At 44.3% G+C, this 25,703-nt stretch overlaps 1 long non-coding RNA gene across 1 annotated transcript in view; it reads right to left on the bottom strand.

Annotated features, from left to right (window-relative positions):
* Positions 1-25,703, bottom strand: part of LOC122471623 — a 231,287-nt gene that overhangs the window by 7,145 nt on the left and 198,439 nt on the right. Inside the window, exon 4 of the long non-coding RNA XR_006294221.1 lies at positions 7,058-7,158. This is a non-coding gene — a long non-coding RNA (uncharacterized LOC122471623). The remainder of the gene's footprint in view (positions 1-7,057; positions 7,159-25,703) is intronic.

Below are 25,703 nucleotides of genomic sequence, written 5' to 3'. Positions count from 1 at the left end.
GAGCCGCCTTTGCGAATTTGCTGCTTGGAGTATGTGCCTTGAGGGCGGGAAGTGCTTAAAGTGCTTGAAGTAGTTTGAATTGGTCGGTTCAGGGGAGGGCCAACCACACGGTCATTTGGTGCTGGATACTAGAAGACCTGTGTGTGCACCTGCCCTGTATCACAGCAATTCCACTTGGACCAATTTATCCCAAAGCAAAAACCAGCTAACTGCAGGAAGATGCGTGTCCCACGATGTTACTGCAGTGACGATTAGAAGTAAAACCCCAGAAACCCCCTATATTGCTTCTTAAATGGCAAATTGAGTAGTGTTGAAACACGCATACAATGAAATGTTAGGGAGCCGTCAAAAAGGTTTGTATGGGATTTTTTTTTTTTGACAGAGGAAAAACGTTCCACATCCATTGTTAAATGAATAAAATTATAAAACTGGATCTAATACGCTCCTCTTTGTGTCTAAAAAGAAAAAGTACACATTCCAAGCAGAAGACAGACAATGGGGAAGAAATTCATAGACACGGATTCTGCGATGGGCTTATGAGGGATCAGTGAATGTAGCTTTGGTCTTGTTCTGTACCTGCCTCTCTGTATTTTTCAAGTTCTTCTAAAATAAAGATGGCCTTTCTAAACAATCAAACCAGCTTAAAGGAAATAATACAAAGCTGCCAGGGCCTCATGGGAAGTGCGAAGACACGGACCCTGCTCTTTGACAGCTGTCTACACTGGGAGCCCCTGGGGATGCGTGCGGTTTTGTGAAGGCCGTGATTCCCCAGAGAGTCATTCTTGGCACTTTTCTCCCCTTGTCATATCGCCATCGTCTTAATCCCACATCTGGAATACACTTGGCGTGTGTTAAGGAAGTCTTGTGATCCCACTGCGGACTGCCTTACTCTTGGTGTGTCCTCTTCCTGGTCCTCTGTCCTCCATCGCGCCTGAGGTTCTGACAACAGCTTGGGGATGGCTCTCGTCATGCCCACCGTGTAGACTGTGTATGGTGTTGCTTTCCTGCTTTTTTTTTTTTTAACCACCCAGTCTGTGTTACTCTTCTCTCCCTCCCTCCCTCCCTGCCACCTTTCAAATATTTGCCCAACCTGCCACCCTTTGCACACTGACTGAGACAACTCAGGCTGGTGGCATTTTCTGGGTTGGGCTCCCGCATCACTTAACCCAGTGGTCTCCACCCTTGCTGCATCTTAGAATCACCTGGAAGAGCTTCTTAAAAATACAATGCCAGGGCCCTCCCTCAGAGATTCTGATGTACTTGATCTAGGATGGGGAGTTGTTTTAAAGTCTTCCCCCAAGTGATTCTAACTCTGGCCTATGGTGAGAAGCCCTGCCTTTGCCCTTAGGCATCTGCAGGTCTAAAAGGAGAAAAGTCTCCAGGGAACCTACTTCTGCACAGGGACTCCCACTGGTCTGTGCTCTGTGCCCAAATGGATCCGACCAGCAAGCCCTCTGCCTCAAATTAACCCCGACAATCAAAAATGTTGCTCTTGTTACTAGAGCTCTTGTCCAGATCGGGAGGCTTGAGTCAGCTGAGAAATTCCCACTTGGCTCATTCCAGGATTGACTGATGTGTATTTTCTCTCCTAAATGCACAGAGCAGCACCCTGTATGTCTCTTCCGCTGTCACTCAGCACATCAGGGAGGCTGACAAGAATCCATCCTGCTCTCCCAGAATGCTCACCAGGCTCTGTCAGGTTAATTCCAGCTTTCTTCTTCTCTTCTGCTTCAGGACCTCATCATCTCTTTCCTGGACGTGTATAACAGCCTCCTAACCAGCCTCCCTCTGGTCCCTGCCCCATCCCTGTCATGTCATGCCACAGGGATCTTTCTAGATTCTCTGTCCCCTGGCCATGTCATTCTCTCACATCAAAACCTTGAATAGTTCCTAACTGCCTGACTTGTAACACTGTTGATAGAATAATCATTGTGAAATTAATTGTAACTGTCATATTTTTTGGAGTTCTTACTATGTGCCAGGCACTCGGCGAAGCATGTTACATGCACGGGCTTATTTTTCAAAATGTTTCATTACAAAAATGTTCAAACATACAAAAAAGGAGAAAGAATAACACAGGTACCCACTCTCTTCTCCATAATTTTCAAATTCAAAGATCTCTGAAGTCCAGAAGTTTATCATGCATCTGGTGCTAAAACTCATTTGGTAGAAAAGCTGACCTGAGTAAGCATGAAATGGTGTCTCGATTTAACCCACTTAGTGTGAATATTCAAACATATTGTTGCAGGCATATTAATATGTTATATTATGGAGTACTCTCCAGACTTTTGTTAAAGGTGTGATACAACATACAGTTGCACTTGAATGCCTTTCCAAGATCTAGAAACATTTGAAATAAAAAACACAGCATTTTTAGAGCTGTATGCCTGTACAAGGAGCACCTATGTACCTGCAACAGAGATCAGCTACTCCTCACATTTTGACATACTTGTTTTTTTGTCAGTTTATAGATTGTATATAGAGATGTATAAAGATCTAATGATACAGATATATCGATGATACATGTACAGATATAGATGATGCAGATAGATACGATGGTGGTCTCCTCCTAAAAATATATCCATATCAAATCCCTTCAACCTGTGAATGTTACCTCATCTAGAAAAGAAGTCTTGGCCAACTAATTTTTGACAAAGCAGGAAAGAATATCCAATGGAATAAAGACAGTCTCTTCAGCAAGTGGTGCTGGGAAAACTGGACAGCGACATGCACAGGAATGAACCTGGACCACCTTCTTACACTAGACACAAAAATAAACTCAACATGGATGAAAGACCTAATGTAAGACAGGAAGCTATCAAAATCCTCAAGGAGAAAGCAGACAAAAACCTCTTTGATCTTGGCCACAGCAACTTCTTACTCAACATGTCTCTGGAGGCAAAGGAAATAAAAGCAAAAGTGAACTACTGGGACCTCATCAAAGTAAAAACCTTCTGCACAGCAAAGGAAACAATCAGCAAAACTAAAAGGCAACCAACAGAAAGGGAAAAGATATTTGCAAATGACATATCAGATAAAGGGTTAGTATCCAAAATCTATAAAAACTTATCAAACTCAACACCCCAAAAAATGAATTATCCAGTGAAGAAATGGGCAAAAGACATGAATAGACACTTCTCCAAAGAAGACATCCAGATGGCTAACAGAAACATGAAAGAATGCTCAACATCACTCATCATCAGGGAAATACAAATCAAAACCACAATGAGATACCACCTCACACCCGTCATAATGGCTAACATTAACATCTCAGGCAACAACAGATGTTGGCAAGGATGCAGAGAAAGAGGATCTCTGGCACTGCTGGTGGGAATGCAAACTGGTGCAGCCACTCTGGAAAGCAGTGTGGAGGTTCCTCGAAAAATTAAAACTAGAACTACCCTACCCCAGCAATGGCACTACTAGGTATTTATCCAAGGGACACAGGTGTGGTGTATCAAAGGGGGACATGCACCCCAATGTTTACAGTGGCACTATCAACAATAGTCAAAGAATGGAAAGAGCCCAAATGTCCATTGATGGATGAATGGATAAAGAAGATGTGGTATACATATGCAATGGAGTATTACTCGGCAATCAAAAAGAACGAAATCTTGCCATTTACAACTACGTGGATAGAATTGGAGGGTATTATGCTAGCGAAATTAGTCAGTCAGAGAAAGACAAATATCTTATGACTTCATATGACAAATTTAAGATACAAAACAGATGAACATAAGGGAAGGGAAGCAAAAACAACATAAAAACAGGGAGGGGGACAAAACAGAAGAGACTCATAAATATGGAGAACAAACGAGGGTTACTGGAGGGGGTGTGGGAGGTTGGATGGGCTAAATGGGTAAGGGGCATTAAGGAATCAACTCCTGAAGTCATTGTTGCACTATATGCTAACTAACGTGGATGTGCATTTAAAAATAAATTAAATTGGGGCGCCTGGGTGGCGCAGTCGGTTAAGCGTCTGACTTCAGCCAGGTCACGATCTCGCGGCCCGTGAGTTCGAGCCCCGCGTCGGGCTCTGGGCTGATGGCTCAGAGCCTGGAGCCTGTTTCCGATTCTGTGTCCCCCTCTCTCTCTGCCCCTCCCCCGTTCAGGCTCTGTCTCTCTCTGTCCCAAAAATAAATAAATGTTGAAAAAAAAATTTTAAAAAAAATAAAAATAAAAAAATAAAAATAAATTAAATTAAAAATAAGTACATAAATAAAAAAGAAAAGAAAAAAAGAAGTCTTTGCAGATTAAATTCAGGATCTTTATTTTTTAATATTTATTTATTTATTTTTTTTTAATTTTTTTTTTCAACGTTTTTATTTATTTTTGGGACAGAGAGAGACAGAGCATAAACGGGGGAGGGGCAGAGAGAGAGGGAGACACAGAATTGGAAACAGGCTCCAGGCTCTGAGCCATCAGCCCAGAGCCTGACGCGGGGCTCAAACTCACAGACCGCGAGATCGTGACCTGGCTGAAGTCGGACGCTTAACCGACTGCGCCACCCAGGCGCCCCTTTAATATTTATTTTTGAGAGAGACAGAGAGAGGGCTCACAAGGAGGGGAGGGGTAGAGAGAGGTGGAGGACAGAAGATCCCAAGCAGGCTCCACAATGACAGTAGAGACCCCAATGCGGGCTCGAACCCACAGAGAGATCATGACCTGATCTGAAGCCGGATGCCTAAGTGACTGAGCCACCCCGGTGCTCCTTAATTCAGGAACACAAGCTAAGGTGATCAACCTGGGTAATTCAGACCCTAAGTCCAATGACAAGTGTCCTCATAAGAGACATGCAGACAGAAGAGGAGAGACAGTGTGAAAATGGAAGCAGAGATCTGGGTGATAAGACCACCCGAGGACCAGCCGAGGAAAGCCGGGAATATGGGAAGTGGAAGAGGCAAGGAAGGACTCTCCTAGAGAGCCTCAGACCAGAGTGGCCCTGCCCACATCTTGATTTGGGACTTCTGGCCTCCATAACTGAGAGAATAGATTTCTGTTGTTTCAAGCCACCCAGTTGGTGGCCATTTGCTGTAGCAGCCCTGGGAAATGGATACAGATTTAAATACAGGCATAGATACTGACAATGTCATGGACAAAGGCTGAACCACTTGAAAGAACTTACAGACCTCAGGACCCTCCGCTGCTAAATCCTTCCCTGCCTGCATCTTGTGTAGCACCCCCAGAGCCCCGTGAGAGACATATACACGTTTTTTTAAACCAACTTATGCAGCCATCGCCATAAATCAGTTTTAAAACATTTCATCCCCTCAACACGATCCCTCGTGCACATTTGCTGTTACTTCCTGTCCCCATCCCCCATCCCCATCCCCAGGCAACCTCTAATCTATCTTCTGTTCATATAGCTTTGCCTTTTCTGAATATTTCATATAAATGGACCATACAATATGTGGTCTCTTGTATCCAGCCTCTTTCCCTGAGCATGTGTTTTTTTAATGTTTATTTAGAGAGAGAGAGAGAGAGAGAGAGAGAACATATGCATGTGTGTGCAAGTGGGGGAGGGGCAGAGAGGGAGAGAGAATCCCAAGCAGTCTCCACACTGTTAGCGCAGAGCCCAACGCAGGGATAGAACTCATAAACTCAACTCTTGACCTGATCTGAAATCAAGAGTCTGGCGTGTAACCAGCTGAGCCACCCAGGCACCCCCTGAGCATAGTATTTTTGCGGTTCATCCATGTATCTGTAGATTGTCTCTTTTTATTGTTGACTAGGATTCCACCATATGGATACATCAAATTTTACCTTTCCAGTTACCAACCAATGGACATTTAGGTTTCCAATTTTTGTCTAGCCCGTGAAATGTTAACTTGGGGCTAGTGGGGAGACTCCATAGCTACCATCAACTCCTTGACATGACATGCAAAATGTCTATGTGGGTGGTATGGGTGTGTGTGTGTTTCTTTTTCTGCCCAAGGTAACAAGATGAAAAATGGTCTGAGATCTACTATTGTTCCCATTGCAGAGGCCAGGAAATGGAGGCGCATAAAAAGGATGCCCAGTTCTATTTCTTGCCACTCCTAGAGTCAGAGTCAAAGCACGGGAATTGCCCCAGACCTGCGATGGAATGTATGAGCACGCATTCCAGAAGGAGAACTTAGGGAGTCGTGAACCCCAGCAGGAAGAAGGGGCTAAGGGCAGGCAGTGGCCCATGCCTTTGAAAAATAGAAGTTACCACAAGGATTCCCTGCAAGGAAGCATTTAGAAACAAGGAAATTGGGCACCCCTGCCATGCTCAAGCCAACAACAAGAGCTTCAGTGCCTGTAGGAGTTGTGCCTGTCCTACAATCTGATACTCTGTCCTTCCTGCTCCAGGTCGATGGAGTCAGCCAACATCAGTCAATGAGGTGACTGGGCTAGGGCGGCTGTCTCCTCAGTGGGGACGCCTGCGTTTGTCTGAGCAAGATGACACAGGCAAACAGCATTACTGGGTCAGCCGCAATGAGGTAGGAGCTGGCTGGGGAACTAACAAGCTCATAAATTGGAGAGGAATCAGACTATCAGATGGCAGAGGCAGGACACAACACAGCTACCCACTGGAGTCTCTGCCATAACTCAGGGAAAGCATAATATTTTCCCCAGGAAGGGGTCATCTGAAGAGCAAATCAAATCAGGATGCTCATTTAGAGGGGGAATTTATGGCTCTATTAGCAAAGTACCCCGTGACGCTGAGGAAGGAGCTGGGAGAAGAGGCTGGATCATCTGTGTTTCAATCTTCAAAGAGGGGCTCCCTTGGTGACAAGACTCTTCTGGCACTTGCAAGGAGTGGGGAGCTCAGAAAAGCTGGCCAAGGGGCAGTCTGTGAGGTCCCTCAGGGATCCTGTTGGGGGCATCAAAGAGAAGGTGGGACAAGCCGATGTTCCCCATCACCCCTCAATTTAATCAGGGTAATGAGTTGGTTTATAGAAGAAATTCTGAACAATTTCCCTTAGTATAAAGCATTCTGAAAAAAAATTTTGAAACCCCTATAGCACATCTTTCAGTTAAGCCACTGCAATTGGCAACAGCGTTCATTCAATGATGATAAATGAGCACTTACTGTGTAGAAAGCATTGTGCCGGGTACTGGAGACAAGGTGTGCACAAAACAAGTGTGATCTTTGACCTCTCGGAGTTTTCAGTCTCCCGGGGCACAGAGACACTGGAAAGAATGAATTCACAAAAAATATATATAAGTTGCAGTAAGTTTGATACAGAGAAGGGTAATATGAGACAGAACACCAGCAAAGAGGGAACAGGGTAGCCAGAGAAGGCTTCTCAGAAGAAAAGACATTTAAACTGAAACCAGAAGTGAGTGGGAATATTTGGAGAAAAAAGATGGATTTGTGAGGAGACCCAGCTGTTTCCTAAAATTCTACAATTTTCTCTGAACAAAACACCCACAGGCAGAGAGAGTAAGGTGACCTCCTAAGAATAAAAATCCCATATTGTTTTAATTTCTTTTTTTCAATTTTTCTACTAATGGGCTTATTTCCTATAATGCCCAGTGCCAGCACCCTGGATGGCATCAAACGCAGTGGAGGACTCAAAGACAATGGCCCTGCGCATGGCATTTGCATGGAGATGCTCCCAGGAACCTCAGGCAACTCATTCATCCATTCATTTGTTCAACAACATTTGCTGTTTATTTGTGATGGGCCAGGGACTGGGCTGGAGTAATGAGAGAGGTGTGAATCCAGATCTCATACACAGCTTAAAACAAAGTAAGGAAAGACAAGTCAATGGGCAGTATGGGGAGGACACAGGGGACCCTAATGAGGGACTGCGGGTCACAGATTAACAGGTGGAGGGTCCTTGAGAGCATGCACAGTGATGCCCAGCTACCTGGATCTGAAGCCCAGCTCTGTCACTCCCTGTTTTATCCTAGGTGAGTAGCTTGCCCTCTCTGTGCATCCCTTTCCTCCCTTTTAAAATAGTACCTCTTCAGATTATTATGAGGTTTGAAGTATTAATATTTGCAAAGCCATACATAGTAAGGGCTATAGAATTGTTTGATAAGTGGATTTTAGCAAGATGGAAATAAATGCATTTTACTTTTAAGAAAAAACTTTACATGTAGAAAGTACAAAGAACTATATAAATATAACTATGTAGTCACCAAAGTTGAGAAAAGTTATCAGATTCATATATGTGTGTGTGTGTGTGTGTGTGTAGCAACCCTAATCCCTGCGTTCTCTTACCTAGGACACCTCCCCTGCCCATTATTATGAACTTGGTATGTACATGTCCCTTCCAGTCCATGTTTTTATAATTTATTACCTATATGTACTTATAAACTCAGGTGCCTGGGTGGCTCAGTCGGTTAAGCATCCAGCTTTGGCTCAGGTCATGATCTCTCTGTTCAGAGGTTCAAGCCCTGCATTGGGCTCTGTGCTGACAGCATGGAGCCTGCTTGGGATATTCTCTCTCTCTCTCTCTCTCTCTCTCTCTCACTCACTCTTTCCCTCTTTGCCTCTCCTCCACTCGTGCTTTCCCTTTCTCTGTCTCTCTCTCTTAAAGTAAATAAATATATAAAATAAAGTGTCATCGTCAGGTCAGAGGGCCAGTTGCAGATTCAGCTTGACCCCATACTACCAAAGTGCTCTCCACAGTGTTGCACAAGTTTCCACTCCCACCAGCAGTGTGCATTAAAGCATTAAACCTGGATCTTCTCAAGCAAGGTGAAGAACATGAAGCTGTTTCTGTATTCATTTTATTTCAAAGGACCCCCATCTTAGGTGAAAGTAATGACCAAACAGATTAAAATCCATGCACATCCTGCATTTTAAGGTCTAAGTTTAACTGGCTAACATTCAGATGGATTGGAGCTATTAGCATCTAAAGTGTCATGGCCTTTGTTCCCACATCTTTTGCACTTCCCCACCCTAAACCTTTGTCCTTTTATCCCCTTCTTGTCTTCCACATTCTTTAGTTTGTATGTGGTTTATCAGTTAATACATAGCTAATAGCTCTTACTTTTCTTGTGTTTTTAACTGCTTAGGTCTATGTGGATGTAAGAGTGAAAATTCATTTGATGGAAATACTTGCGTATATTTAAAGACCCAATTGCTCCCCTGGAGCTTGTATGCTCAAGGATGATTAATCTTGGGGCGGCTGGGTGGCTCAGTCAGTTAAGCGTCTGTCTTCAGCTCAGGTCATGATCTCCCGGTTCATGGGTTTGAGCCTTCCGTGGGCTCTGTGCTGACAGCTTGGAGCCTGGAGCCTGCTGCATTCTGTGTCTCCCTCTCTCTCTCTCTGCCCCTCCTCTGCTCATGCTCTGTCTCTCTCACTCTTTTGAAAATAAACATTAACAAATTTTTAAAAAGAATGATTAATCTGTGTAATAAACTGATTACTACAGTCACTACACTAAAAACAAAACAAAACAAAACAAAACCTGGATCTTTTCAGCCTGAAATAACTGTGTCCCAAAATTCTTCCAAAGATGTACGGACCTTTGCATCCATCTTAGTCTCTTATCCTTACCACATCTTGTGAGACAGGGCTTGAGAGTGCCAGTTAGGGGACAGAACTGAGGTGCAGGGGAGTCTCCAGGCTTGTCCACAGCTGTCAGGGTCTTTGAGTGGGAATCAGAGCATCGTGCACTCCTTTCAGTTATGCTGACCTTTAGACCAGTGGTATCTCAGCTGTGTTCCTTAGAGCAACAGGATTCTATGGTGTCATCCGAGTTACGGGGAGGGGGTCATGAAAAAGAAGGCGGAAAGGGAAGATGACCAGAAAAAATTTTAGGTGCCCTCCCCCAATCTCAGCCCAGGTAGTTCTGCCCTAGCCTGTCTGCCCACTTAGAAAGACTTTATTTGGGGAAAAAAGAAGAGTGCACTGCTTAAAAAGAGAGGGGAGGGGAAGCCTACATTTATTAAAGAATGTGAATCAATAATTAATAATCTTCCAAAACAGACAGCACCAACTACTTAAAAAAGAAATTATACCAACTCTCCGCAATCTTTTTCAGAAGATAGAATCTGAGAGGTACATCCTAACTCATTCTATGAGGCAGGCATTACCCTAAAACCAAAACCAGATAAAGACATTATAAGGAAACTACAGACCAATGTCGGTCATGAACATATACCAATATCTCTTACACAAAAATCCTTAACAAAATATTAGCAAATTAAATCCAAAAATGCATAAAAATTATATAGCATGACCAAGTGCCATTTATCCCAGGTAGGTAAGACTGGCTCAACAGACAAAAATCAACTATGTAATACAATAAAATTAATGTAATCCATTACATCAACCAACTAAGAAAAATCGTGTGATCATATCGATACAGAAAAAGTATTTGGCAAAATCCAAAACCCATTCATGATAAAAACTCTTACTAAATTAGTTTTAGAGAGGGATTCCTTCAGGTTGATTTAAACACACCCCCCCCCCCCCCACAAAAAACCCTAATGCTAACATCATACTTAATGGTGAGAAACTTGAATCTTTCCCACTAAGATAAGGAATTAGGCAAGTTTATCTTCTCCTACCATTGCTTTTCAATATTATACTGGAAGGTCTAGATAATGTAATAAGGCAAGAAAAGGAAATAAAATGTATACAGATTCAAAAGGAAGAAATAAAACTGTTTTTGTCCTCAGATGACAGGATCATGTATATAGAAAATGTGAAAGAATCTATAACAATACAACAAAAACTCCTGCAATAAGTGATTATGGCAGTGTTTCAGGATACAAGATTAATATACAACAATTAATCATTTTCTTACATACCAACAAGGAACAAGTGGAATTTGAAATAAAAAACACAACACCACTTAAAAAAAAAAAAGGAAACGAGGGGCCCCTGGGTGGATCAGTCAGTTAAGCATCAGACTCTTGATCTCAGCTCAGGTCTTGCTCTCAGGGTCATAAGTTCAAGCCCCATGTTGGGCTCTGTACTGGGTGTGAAGTGTACTTAAACACACACACACCACACCACACACACACCACACCACACCATTTACAAGTAGCACTCCCCCAAATGAAATACTATGGTATAAATCAAATAGAATATGCACATGATCTTTGAGGAAAATGATAAAACTCCAATGAAAGAAATCAATGAACTAAATAAATGGAGAGAGATTCCCTGTTCATGGATAGACTCAACATTGCCAAGGTGTCAGTTCTTCCCAATTTGATCTAGAGATCCAATGCAATGCCAAAGTTCTGGCAAGTTATTTGGTGGTTATTGACAAACTATTTTTAAAGTTTTTATGAAGAGATGAAAGATCCAGGATAGCCAACACAACACTGAAGGAAAACAACATTGAACGGACAGTGACCTACTTCAAAACTTACTATAAAGCCACAGCAATCAAGAAATCCTGTAGCAGTGAGTCACACAGAGAGTCAGGACACCAAGGCTTTTCTTTCCATGAAGCAGCTTTATTCATGCCAGCACGGGCTCAGTGAGCTAAGACCCAAAAGGCTGAGCCCCGAGTGCAGTGGGAGGTTGCCTTTTGTACATTTTTTGCTCCTTTTTCTCCCATATATGGTAACATACAGTCTGAATGGGCAGTCTAGGTTACAGAGTTGGGAGGAACATCGCACATGTGCACACAGCCAAGTTGTCTTCCTTTGTCTTGAGATTTTCACCACATTCATTAGGGTGGGGTTCTACCACAATCCTGCCACCTAAGGGGTATTGCCCTTTCTCCCATGGGAGTCTATTGGAGTGGGTATTTGGAGTTGGGTATTTCCCTTTCCTGGGGTTAGTTATGTTCTGAAAAAACCCCAGGGGTTAGATTCTGGCTAACTAGTTTCTCCTGAGAGGGCAAATTTTGTAAGAATAGAGTGTTCTGGCATATTTTGAAATGGTTCCCTTCCATGCCCTGCACCCCGCTCTTGCCCCCCCTCCCCCATTAAAAGCACGGGGGATTTTTCTCCAATGTTTATTGTGAGAAACTGGTCAAGTTCCTAGAGGTAAATCTCACAATACTGTGGGAGCCTTGTTAAGAAGTTGTGGGGGGAGGGGACACAAATATTCAGTCTATAGCAAGCAAGCCTATATGATATTGTCTCATTGTTATTTTTAATTTTGATTTCCCTAATGACAGATGATAATGAGCATCTTTTCAAATGTTTATTTTCAATTTGTAATCTGAGGTGCCTGTTCAGGACTTTTGCCCTTTTTAAAAATTGGGTTGTTTTCTTACTGTTGAGCTTTAAGAGTTCATTGTATATTTTGGATGCTAGACTGTTATGAAATACATATTTTGAAATTATTTTCTCCTTGTCTGTGGCTTGTTTGATATTCTTTTAGGTAGAAGCTAAGTTTATAAAAAGTGGGTTAATTTAAAGAAAAAATGTTATGAAAATATAGTGAATCCCTATAAGGAACTAAGTACAGATGGTAGTTGAAGTAGAAGAAATCTTTTTTAAAAAAAAATTTTAAGTTTATTTTTGAAAGAGAAAGAGACAGAGCACGAGTGGGGGAGGGGCAGAGAGAGAAGGAGACACAGAATTTTAAGCAGGCTCCAGGCTGTGAGCTGTCAGCACAGAACCCAACATGGGGCTCGTGACATCATGACCTCAGCCAAAGTCGGATGCTTAACCAACTGAACCACCCAGGGGCCCAGGATGTAGCAGAAATCTTAGTTTCAGCAAACACATGAACAAAATACAGGAAATGCTCCTTTAGGTTCAAGTGTCTCTGTCTCTGTCCCTGTCTCAGGTACACACACTCTGCTTACACAGAATAATCAAATTCCACCTCATGGGAATGTTCATGTCTCAGGTAACATTTTGGACCCTGGTTTACAGAGCACAGTTAGATGATTATTCTAGCAGTTTGCACATGTGGGAAGTTAATTATTCCAAGTCTGTAAGAAAGAGTTTTTACCAAGTAGTACATGCAACACATACACACACACTATAATGTAAGTTTTAAATCCAGTTGAAGGTGCAAAGAAAGGAAACTGGTATCTTCATTCAAAAACACAACGTTTTAGTTTAACTGAATTCTTGCCCCCAGAAAATGTGTCTTCCATGGGTCTCTAAACACCGAGTTTTCACACTATCTTGCTTCTTGTGAATTCACAGAAGCAAGAAAGGCACATTCCCCCCACATCTTAACAGAAATCCTTGGCATTTCTGAATCAACAGTGGAACAATAGCATGAGCTAAAGCTGGGGGCAGAAAGGAGATAGGTGTGTTCAATGACCTGAGAGAAAGTGGGTGGCCCGACTGTTGCGGGGGTGAGTGGAGAGTGAGATGTTGCCAGGGAGGTGGGCAGGGCCAGTTGTGTGGGGCCTCAGATGCCACTTTAAGCATTTTGAAAACAAAGCAAAGGTCATCGAAGGAGTAGTGGTGGGGGGGGGGGCAGGGGTGACAGGATAACATTTGACTTTCACATTAAAAAAAAAAAAAAGTAGTTCCTATTCACCATATATTCCTAAGAAGGGTGATTTCAGGGTTAGAAATTTGGGTCATTGAAGTTGCTTACTGCTTGTCGGAGAAGCAGGAGTTGGAGAGATGCTCCATAGGCCAGCGAGGAAAAAGTAAGACCCAAGTAAGAGAGTATGGGTTAAAGAGTTTATTTCTTGTCTACTTTTTTTCACAAGTACAACTCCACTTCTCTTTCCTGTACACAAGGTGTATCTGTAGATTATCACACCATCTTGGACACTTTCTAGCATCCTCAATGGAAGTATGCCTTTGCCAACACCTTGGTCTTAGAATTCCAACCTCCAGGACAAAAAGAAAGTAAATTTCTGTTGTCCCAGTTGTCCAATTTATGGTACTTTATTAAGGCAGCCCTGGCAAACTAAGACAGTGGGCGATAAACTGCTATACTATTTGTAGTATTTGGACCTTGGTGATCAACAGATCATGGCTATTTTCCTATCACATCCCAGGTGTTACAGTTACTTCAAAATATAAGTTATGCTCATCAGTACTTTAAAATCACAGTTGTTATTGGAGTGCCTGGGTGGCTCAGTCATTTAAGCCCCTGACTCTGGATTTCAGCTCAGGTCATGATTTCACTGTTTGTGAGTTGAAGCCCCACATCTGGCTCTGTGCTGACAGCACGGAGCCTGCTTGGGATCCTCTCTCTCCTTTCCTCTCTGCCCTTCCCCTGCTCTCTCTCTCTCTCTCAAAATAAATAAACTTAATTTAAAAAATAAATAAAATAAAATCACAGTTGTTATTAAACCCACTGCTAAATCGTGTTATGTAACACATTAACAAAGGAAGTGCATGTGTTATTATGTCACAATTTGTAAAATTCTTTGAGAACTGTTTATTGGTTTTCTTTATATCCCTATGTATTTTATGTTATGTATTTTAATACATTATTCTGAGAAGGGCTTATAAGATTGCCAAAGGGGTCCCTGGCACAAAACAGATTAAGAATCCCTTCTTTGGGGGACCTGGATGGCTCAGTTGGTTAATCATCTGACTCTTGTCTTTGGCTCAGGTCATGATCTCACAAGTGTGGGATCTAGACCTGTGTCAAGCTCCATGTGCTGAGCTTGGAGCCTGCTTGGGTCTGGCGCGCTCTCTCTCTCTCTCTCTCTCTCTCTCTCTCTCTCTCTCTCTCTCTCTCTCTCTCTCCCCCTGTCTCTCAAAATAAATAATTTAAAAAAAAGAATCCCTTCTGTTTTTATATTTATTTTTTTTGGACAGCACAAGTGGGGAAGGGCAGAGAGAGGGGGATAGAGAATCTGAAGCAATCTCTGTGCTGACAGGTTGACAGCGGCCAGCCTGATGTGGGGTTCTAACTCATGAACCTGATCATGACCTGAGCCGAAGTTGGATGCTCAACCAACTGAGCCACCCAGATGCCCCAAGAATCCCTTCTTTAAGAAGAAGAGAAACAGTATAAAGATATATCTCCACACCTCAGACCCCCTTTCCCATCCCAGAGTTCTGGGAGGTGGAGGACGGGGCAGGGAGGTAGTGTGTTCAGGGAATTGTTTTTCCAGTTAGAGACTATTATGTGACTAAAAGTGCTGTGCAAATTTGTCCTGATAACGACAAACCAGGTGCAGAGACCTCCCCTACTCCATCCCCACACCCAAAGGTGGAGGCTGGGTTTATTTCACTTCTGGGTTCCCAGATGTATTAGTCTGGGTTCTTCAGAGAAGCAGAACCAGTAGAAGTCCCAGGATCTGCAGTTGGCAAGCTGTACACCCAGGAGAGCCTGTGGAGTGAGTTCCAGGGTGAGTCTGAGACCAAAGGCAGAAGGCTAATGTCCCAGCTTGAAGGCAGCCAGGCAGGAGGATTTCTCTCTCACTTACAGGAAGCTCAAGCCTCTTTGCTCTGTTTAGGTTTTCAACCGATTAGAGGAGGAGAGCACACTGCTCTCCCACACTGAGGAGAGCAATCTGTTTTACTCTGTCCATGGAGTCAAATGTTATTCTCATCTGGAAACACTCTCACACACATAACCAGAACAATGTTTGGTTGAATATCTGGGCAGCCCATGGCCCAGTCAAGTTGATGCATAAAGTTAAGCCTCACATCACAGTACGACTAAGCTGTGCTTAGAACACCACTGATGCTCACATAAATATTTGTGGAATGAATGAATGAATGAATGAATGAACAAAAAGGTGTGGTAGAAATATCCAAATGGGGCCAGCTGGGAAGTGGAAAAGCAGCCCAGGACCTAAACTGTCTTCTGTGGGGGAGAAGGAACCTCCACACCTGGTTTCCCAAGGATAAGAGGGAGAAGGAACAAGGCTTCGGTTCACTTCTGAGCACACAGTTTGCTTCTGATTGACTCCCTGGAAGCCACAGGACTGCTTACAGCCGTGCATGCTAACTAAACCTCGGCGGAGAGACTGCTGGCTGGGCAACCTTTGCACAATGCTGGCCGCCAACATACCAATGGACAAACATAAGACCCTCAAAGGAGATCCTGGCGTTCGATGCAGATTCCACAGACATCAGGATGCTGGGGACCACACAACAAGGATCTGGCTTACACCAGGAGACTTCAACAAACTCCCCCTGCTCTACATGCCCCGTCTCTCTTCCACACAGGTGCTGCCTCCCAAAGATCCTCAGGGCCCTGAGGGACACGGAGGATGGCTCTCAGGAAGATGACTCATTGGGTCACAGGCCCTTTTGAAGGGTGAATCCTGTCTCATTGCTGCCTCCCCCCTGCCTACTGCTAAACTCCTGCACCGGACACATCAGAGGGGTTGGCTGTGAATGATCCAGACTCCAAACCCCAAGAGGCAGAGGACGAAACTTCCTTCAAAGGACTTGAGGGGAGTAAAAAGGCTGTGAAGTCTGCAGATCGCTGTTTGCAACTTCAGGGACGGCAGGAGGAGCCCCACTGAAAACTCTCAGGAAGTGTCACTGAAGCCAGCGGCTGCAAGATAACCAGAGTGCAGGTCGGCGTGGGACCGAAAATCCAAATGTGACCTCATCAGTGATGAAGGAGTGGCTTCCCTCTTTGGGAGGATCCTATTTTCAATGTGACTGCTTTCTTGAAGGTGCCACTTTGCCCAGCCACACCCCTTCCACACAGAGGAAAATATTAACAATAAACTGCACTCTGGAGATTAATGCAGCAGCTGGCATACAGCAGAGCCTGTCCAAGAAGTGAGCAGAGAAGAACACGGGCTGGCCCTGCCACTCCCTGGGCTAGCGCTTTCCGGCCAGTGGTCGCCATAGCAAAACTCGTTCAGCAAAGGGGTAAAGAAAGAGAAAACTGGGTGCCGATCCTTTCGTACAGCAGTGCATTAGAGCCAAGATAAAGAACAGCAAAATGTGGCTCTTGCCACAATCCAGGTGGCAGCAAATCTGTTTCAGTCAAGATCTCTCAGTCTGGGGATAAACTTCAGCAGGATATTTCTCAATCTTCGGGTTTCCTGGCAGTTTGTTCATACTCACTTATATAAATAAGCCGTCGGGGCACTGTTATGGGTTGCATTGTGTCCCCCCACCCCCAAATTCATATATTGGAGTCTTAAGCCCCAAGACCTCAGAAAGTGATATATTTGGAGACAGGGCTTTTAAAGAGGTGATGAAGGTAAAATGAGATCATTAGGCGGGGCCCTCATCCAGTATGACTAGTGTCCTTCTAGGAGGAGGAGATTAAGACACAGACACACACACAGGGAGGCCCATGTGAAGACACAGGGAGAAGACGGCCATCTATTAGCCAAGGAGAGACGTCTCCGGAGAAACCAATGCAGCTGACACTTTGATCTTGGACTTCTATCCTCCAGAATTGTGAGAGAATAATTTCCCAATGTTTAAGCCACTCAGTCTGTGGCACTGTGCTATGGGAGCCCTGGCAAACTCACACAGGGACCCCACAAAAAAGAACATGAGCACATCCTCATTCATCCTCATTACCCATTCAAAGGAGTCCCAGGCAAGATGGATTCCTAGTCTTCCCCGCAAGTCTCCAGCCAATTCTGTAATTTCTAAATTTTACTGTCATAGCTCCCCACCCCTCGTTTCAACTTTGACACTAAATGGGAATCCAATTAAAACTTGTCTGTTCTTCAGATCCGCATCCCCACCTGAATGCCTTCCCCATGTGCAAGTCCCAGAGATGCCTCACCTGATGGGGACTGAAGGACTGGAGGAAATGAAGAGATGGTTGGAAGCAGCTCTTTGTACTTATCCACACGGAGCTGGAAAGGCATCAACCATGTGACATTTCCATTCTCTTGGAAATCCCAAGAGACACTGAGGGGCCACTTGTGGTTGTTCCCATCCTACAGATGAGAAAGCAAAGTCATAGAGAATAGAATAGCTTAAGACATTGTTTTCCAGCCCCTGATGGTAGTCATAGTCTGGTGCTTGCATAAACTTTTGGTGTAAAGGGTTTATGTGTGTGTGTGTGTGGGGGGGTGCATGTGTGCATGCAATGCATATGTTGAAATAGCCACCTAACTGGTGTCTGCATTTCCAGGTTTGGCCACCTCCAATCTCCCTTCCACATTGCATCTAATGAAGGTTTCTATAGATTATGTCTGATATTATCACTTCCATATTAGAACCTTCCAGTGACTCCCCATTGCTCTCAGGATGAGTTTGAAATGCCAAGCATAACCAAGAAACCTCTGAAATATCTGACCCTGGCCCCCCACTCAGGCTCCATATCCCTCCAAAGGTGCCGAGCTTCCCTCCCTCTCCTCCCTGGCCTTTCCTCTGGAAACCTCCTTTCTCCACAATTCACCTGGCCAACTCTTTCCCATAGGTCAGTCTCATCTTAGGTAAAACATCTTCCAGGAAGCCCTCCCCAATCCCATAAACTAGCTTCAGTGTCCCTCTGTGGACCTCCCCTGCATTCCAGCTTTCCTGTTCCTTGTACTGTATTATACTGTTGGCTTGTCAGTCTTCCCTCTGGAGTATCAGCTTGGTGATAATGTCTGTGTCTTGTTCTCTGATATATCCCCAGGGCTAAGTACAGCATGTGGCACACAGGAAATGCTCACTGTACATTGGTTTAAATGAATTTTGAATGGAAGTTAGGTATATGGACATCTGGGGCAGGAGAAAAAGGAACCATCCTCGTTCTTATGTTTGGGCATTTCCATGGGTATGACTCAGAAAGAGAAATGTTAAAAAAAAAAAAAATACGCTTTGATATTGAGTCCAGCAGAGTTTGACCTTAAACCAACTTTCAAGCAGGGAAACTAGAATTCTGGGTCCAGTGAATAATTATTTCCCCTTCCTTATTTACCACTCATATCTCATCATCCAAAACTTAGACATGTGGCCACACATTGCTGCCAGGAAGACTGGGAAATGCAGTCTTTATTCCTAGGTGACCGTATGCTCTATGAACAATCATCTTATGCTGGAAGAAAGGAAGGCTGGATACGGAGGGACAGCTGGTAGTCCTTTGCTCAGCATCCTCAGGTCTCCACGGCAACCTCTCCTACCCACACAGCCTGCACTCTGGGTCAGAGTTCACAGAACCGCCTGGCATGAGTGACAGCAGCAAAAAGCCACCACGCTTCATTCCAAGTCTTCCAGGACCCACTACACGTGACAAGAGCCATCCAATGGGAAAACTGGGAAGCCATATATCTTTCTTCAGAGCCCACTGACCCTTTGCATCAACCTTCCCCCCCCTCCTTTCTCTCATTTTTTTTTAATTTTAATTTTTATTTTTTTTTATTTTATTTTATTTTTTTTTTTTGTTTTGTTTTTTCAACGTTTATTTATTTTTGGGACAGAGAGAGACAAAGCATGAACGGGGGAGGGGCAGAGAGAGAGGGAGACACAGAATCGGAAACAGGCTCCAGGCTCTGAGCCATCAGCCCAGAGCCTGACGCGGGGCTCGAACTCATGGTCCGTGAGATCGTGACCTGGCTGAAGTCGGCCGCTTAACCGACTGCGCCACCCAGGTGCCCCCCCTTTCTCTCATTTTTTGAAAGTTCATTTATTTACTTTGAGTGGGCAGAGACAGAGGGAAAGAGAGAACCCCAAGCAGGCTCCACACTCTGTGCAGAGCCCGACAAGGGGTTCCATCTCACCACTGTAAGGTCGATACCTGAGCTGAAACCCAGAGTCTATCGCTTATCCTACTGAGCCACTGAGGCACCTCTCCCCTACTCTCTTTCTCTTATACCACATTATTATCTGCAACTTGAGAGGCATCAGGTCTAACAAAAAGATCACTAACTTTGACCCAGCAGACCAGGGTTTGAATCTTGGATAAGCCACTTACAAGATATATGGCCTTAAATATTTAACCTGTCTGTACCTCATTTTCCCATCTGTAAAATGGGGATTATAAGATCTCGTGGGAACTGTGTTAAGGACTAAGTGGCTCATAGTAAGAGCTCAATAAATGGCAGCTACTGTTATCACAATGATTCACTTGGTCACTGAGGTCACTGCAGCTGCCTTCCACGTAATCACCCAATAAGCAGAGTTTATTAAAAAAGCCTCTGTGCCAGGGTTAAGCCACATGGTTTTCAAAGAATCAATATGTTAAGCTACCCAGCATAAGCAGACAGGCTATAAATAAAATTAGATTTCAAAGACTGTCCCAGATTGGCAGAGACCTCTGTACTCCCTGGTTTATCATTTTTCTGCGTGTTGCTAATATTGCTAATAATAGCAGCGATAGCTGTCATTTGTCAAGGGTCCCCCATGTGCCAGACCCTGTGCTTTTTGATCCTCACGGTGGACCCAGGAGGCAGGCTTTCTCAGTCTCCTTTCACAAGTGAGGAGACGGCTCAGAGGGGAAAGCGATTTGCCCCAAGTCACCCAGAGCCAGCTTGGTACTCAGATTCAACTCTAAAACAGCATTTTGTATTTATTCATCTGCTCCTTCTTGTACTTCTTTATAAAAAAAAAATTCCCTCAAAATGATGAGTACAAATCACCTGTTATCACACAACTCTCTCCTCTCGAAGTCTATAATGAAGAAGTAAGTGAGAGCCACCGCCAGGCTTGCCGATCCCTCCCCCGTAGGGAACCACTCTTAGAACCCTGTTCTTCATGCCTATGCAGTTTAATAGTCTTTCAATTGTCATTCCCACTCGCTTTCAAACAAGTCGTTTCAAACAGGAGGAGCTAAAACTGCCAGGTTCAAACCTGCCAGGAGAAATGGCTTACACACCACACCCGCTGGCTGCAGTGGGTATGTTTCTTCCATTCATGTGTTCAGTCACTCATTTATCCATTCGATAAACACCAACCAAGCACCTCACACTCACCAAGAACATCTTAGGCACCTGGAATACAAAAATTAGTAAGATTCAGGCTCTCTCTTGGAGAAATCATTAGCATAGACAGGAAGCCCATTCCCCGTCACAACACAAAAAGGAAAGAGGTGTAACGTGTCAAAATGAAGGTCAAAATGAGGAGAAAGCCAGGGAAAGAGACACTTGAGTTTAGAATAAGAGGATGCATGGACTACACACGACCAGGGGGTGCGTCATCCCAAGCAGAGGCCAGTAGGAGGGAAGGTAGAGGCCTCTTGTGTGGTTAGGACACCATGGAAGGCAGTGGGAAAGTCACTCCAGCCTTGAATAACATTCCTATTTGACTGCACCTGACCTTTCAAGCTGCTATAAGGCCTCTTCTTCTAGAAGGAAGATAGATGTTCCACTTGTAGACATGTTAGCTACTGAAACTAATATAACACTGTATGTTAACTATACTGGAATTAAAATGAAAACTTATGGATAAGTAAATAAGATGCCAACATTTAAAAATCCATTATTAGGAATATGTGACAATAAGAAGACATGAAGTATTACCAACATGTGCTACAACATGGATGAATCTCGAAAACATTATGCCAGGTGTAAGAAGCCAGTCAGAAAAGGCCATATACTGTTTGATTCCATTTATACAAAATGCCCAGAATAGGCAAGTCTATTGAGACAAAGTAGATGCGCGGTTGCCTAGGGGTAGTGGGTGTTGAGAGGAAATGGAAAGTGACTCTGGGGCATATGGGGGTTTGGGGGGAGGAGATAAAGGAAATGTTTTAGTATTGATTGTCGTGATGGTTGCACATTCTGTGAATATACTAAAAACAGTGAATTGTACACTTTAAATGAATGACTTATATGGTATGTGAATTATGTCTCAATAAAGCTTTTTAATTTTTTTAATGTTTATTTATTTTTGAGAGAGAGAGCATGAGCAGGGGAGGGGCAGAGAGAGAGGGAGACACAGAATCCAAAGCAGTCTCCAGGGTCTGAGCTGTGAGCACAGAGCCTGACGCACGGCTTGAACCTATGAACTGCAAGATCATGACCTGAGCTGAAGTCAGATGCTCGACCGATGGAGCCACCCAGACGCCCCTTGTTGTAATTGTTACTTTCTCATTACCTCACTTTGGACATAGGGACAAAAAAATCTGCTTTTGAATTTGGGTTACATTGAGAGTCCACTGGCCAGTCAACAACCCAAATCTAGTTTTCTCTTTCCCTGGTTTAATCCAGAGGTTACCTGGAGGACCTTGTCTTCAAACTGCCTCCATCAGAATCACCTGGAGTGCAGGATACAAATGCAGATTCCCAGGCACCATCCAAGCCCAGTGAATCAAAATCATGGGACATGCATCCCAGGAATCTAGACTTTAATTCTGATATGTACCAAGTTGAAGGACTGTGCTCTACACAATGATTCTTGGCTTGTAACTTCCTCCATTGCATGATGCTGAGCCCCAACCGATTTCTGAGTGCGAACTGATCCCAAATAGACTCAGACTGCTGAGACCACAGATTTACATCAAGACATACCTGATGTGGAAGAATCTCTGTAAAGAGAGATAAAAATAAATGCAAACTAGGTGTGTGACTATTGTAGATGAGCTGTGAGAGGCAGACAGTCTGAATGGGCTAATGGAAGGCTTCACAGAAAGGCTAAGGACAAAAAGAAGGGGATGGCTAGCTTGTGTTCCAGACGTGCAACTGGCCACATGTAGGATGTCAGTCCCAAATCTGATGAGCTGGATGACCTCAGATTTAACTCCTCTAATCTCAGTAGTGGGTTGGGTCACCTAAGAACATGCCATTCTGTCCCCTTCCAGCCATCCAGGTTTTCCCAACCTATAGTATATCCTTCTGACCTCTGTGCCTTTGGCCTCATCACTACCCCTCTCTGAGTTCAATCTCTTCGTGTATAAAATGATGGGTTTGATCCTGATTGTCTAGGGATTCTTTCCCCCCTCTGACATCATGCCATACAAGATCAAATGACCTTTGGGAAATATTGGGATTGTTTCTACTATGGTTTTGACCCCCAGGATTAAAACAAGAAAGGATATGACCTGCATATTTCAAGATCCATTTGATTGAGGTATATTTTACCTCTGATAAAATGCACCCATTTTAAGAGTACATGTTGGTGAGTTTTGACACATACAACCTTTGTTGCTATCGCAATAATCAAGATAAAGAGCATTTCAATATCCCCCCAAAGTTCCCCATGCTCCTTCCTAGACAATCCCTCCTCAGTGTTTTCTATCACTATAGATTGTATTTGTCTTTTCTAGAATTTCATATGCTGAAATAATTCAACATGAACTCCTTTATGTGTAATTCCTAGAGATCCACCCATGTTGTGATGTACATGGGTAAAGTCTCCCCTTTTATTACCAGCTCTGTTTTCATGGGCCTGAGAAACGGAGAGCAATCATCACTTCCTAGGAAGCCCTCCACCTCCCCTGACTAAGCCAAACCTGTCATTTGTTCCCACATCCCATGTACCCTAGCACCGTATTCCTTGCCACAAACCTTTTGGTTTCTCCATAGCTGCCCAAGGGTCAGGGAGAAATCTGGGAAATCCAGAAATCTGGAGAAATCCCAGGCCCTGGGAAATCTGAGGTTTGTGGGTGTTTCCACTACCCAGGATGCTGCTACACCATTTATAATGTCCTGGCCTCAGGTTGTAATGTGATGGTCAGTTTATCAGTATGTTCTAGTAGTTCCTTCCAGAGGCACTCTCGTGGTTGTATCCACATTCCAAATCCCGGCTTTTGGGATTTGGTTTGGGTAACAGCGGGGTTTAGTCTGCTAACGGAAGGTCCCTTCCTCATACCCATTCTCTAGCCAGAATGTTCCATGCAGATGGTCCCTAGTAAATATGTGACCTTTCCTGTACCTTGAAGAGGAGACAATAAAGTTTATGGGGCAGAACTACAGCAACAGTCTATAGCTTAGAGACTGATCATCATGACCTTAGCCTCCCCCAGGAAGTCTGTTCAAGATGTCAGCTTGAGTATTCAGAAGGGCTCTTATCCCAGCCATCCCTGTTGTCACTTTCATGTATTTGTGTGAATGTTTTGTTACTGTCTCTTCCCCCACAGCCTTGCAAACTTCAGAGGTCAGAGCCTGGTCTGTTCTGGCCCCCTCTCCATCGTCAGTGTTCAGCATACTACCTAATACACAGAGGACGACCAATGGGTATGTGTTGCCCAGAACACAGAAGGGGAAGAAAGAAGTGAAAACATAACAGATGGGAAGGAGGGAGGAGGAAAGGAACAAGGGAAGGAAGGAAGGAAGGAAGGAAGGAAGGAAGGAAGGAAGGAAGGCCAGATTACATTGTGGGAGTTCTTCCCCATAGCACTTGTAACAAGGTGAACTCTGATAGACAATATCAAGCAGGTCTTTACTTACACTGTCATGGGTTGAGTTGTGCCTCCACAGAAAGATACACTCAAATTCTAAACCCTGGTACCTGTCAGTATGACCTTATTTGGAAATAGGGTCTTTGCAGATGCAACTGAGTTAAGGTGAGGTCGTCTTGAAGGAGGGTGAACTCTAAATCCAATGACTGGTGTCCTCATAAGAAGAGGGGAAGAGACACAGGCATGCAGGGGGAGAAGACACAGGCATGCAGGGGGAAAGAGGCAGCGAGTGGAGGGATGCGTCTACAATCCAAGAAGAGCTGAGAATTGTTAGTAACATCAGAAGCTAGGAGGAGGCAAGGAAGGACCTTCCTCTAGAGCGTTAAGAGAGAGCATGGCCTGGCTGACGCCTTTGCTTTTGAGTGTCTAGCCTCCACGATTGTGAAAGAAGAAATTTCTGTTGTTTTAAGCCATCCAGGTGTGTGGTCATCTGCTAAAGCAGCCCCAGGAAGCTAATACGTACACCCATCAAATGAGGTTGTAATTACAACCTGTCTACTGGGCTGTTTCCCCTGCGAAAGGCAGGGGCTGCATGTTGTTCACCTCAGTCACCCCAGTACTAGGACTGTGTGCTACATGGTGGGGTGTTGTTGCTTGGTCTCCATTCACTGAGTGGCCAGGAGGAAAAGAGGGTGGTGGTGGCTCTGTGGGACCCTCTGAGCCTCTCCAGCCATCAGCAGTTACATCTTTTCCATAGGAAACCAGCTCAAGGGCACCACCCTGCCCAAGAGCAGGTAGGATTCCTCCTCCCTGGAAGGAAAAACAAATTCACTTCCTTTCTGAGGCTCCCCCCTGTGCCCCACTCCCCAAATACCTTTTCACTGCAGAATGCCTTAACACAAACCTACTCCTGCGTCCACTGAAATCCTTCAAGTCGGCAAAGAGCAGAATAGCTCATCAAGGACCAGGTTTGCAGGTGACTGAGCCATACTGGGAATCACAGCTCATTTTTAGAAAATAAACTCCAATTAGCAATCTCAGTTGCTTGTTTCATTTCCTGGCTGTTCAAATTTCACGTGTGCTGCCACTGCTGCTGCGGCTGCTGCTGTTGCAGCCACCATCTCTGTGGGGACGTCAAACCTGGAGACCCTGGGGACATGTGTGGGTTCTTCGTTCTTAACCTCAAGAGACCTGCATTCTGGAGAGGTGAGGTCTAAGCATGGAGGACGCGTGACCGCCACACTGATCACCTTGCACGCACCAGGCACCAGGCCACCCCCTGCACACACTCGTGAAACGTGCGATATTGGTCCCATTTCACAGGTGAAAAACTGAGGCTTGGAGAGGTTAAGGATTCTCCATCTCAGAGAATGTTAGCCTCTTCTCTCCTCCCCCCTCCTCTGCTGTCCAAGCCAGAAGAACGGGAATCATTTTTAACTCTCATACAATCAATTAATAATTCTGCTCCTTTGGCCCACAAACTGGGTCTCAAATCCACACACCTCTCTCCATCCCCACTGCCAATGCTCTGGTCTAGCAAATGATGTCTGATTGCCCAGTGTGCACTAGGCTCTGCCCTGAGCACCTGGGATACATAGAGAAACAAAACTTGTCAAGTCTGGACCTCCAAGAGAGCCTTCGTTCCAGCAGTGTCTTGCCTAGATTATTGGTACATCCTCC

Source organism: Prionailurus bengalensis, chromosome E3 (genome assembly GCF_016509475.1).
Source record: "Prionailurus bengalensis isolate Pbe53 chromosome E3, Fcat_Pben_1.1_paternal_pri, whole genome shotgun sequence".
Lineage (NCBI taxonomy): Eukaryota > Metazoa > Chordata > Mammalia > Carnivora > Felidae > Prionailurus > Prionailurus bengalensis.
The sequence above is the reverse complement of the archived record's forward strand: the minus strand, read 5'-3'. Positions and strand labels throughout refer to the sequence as shown.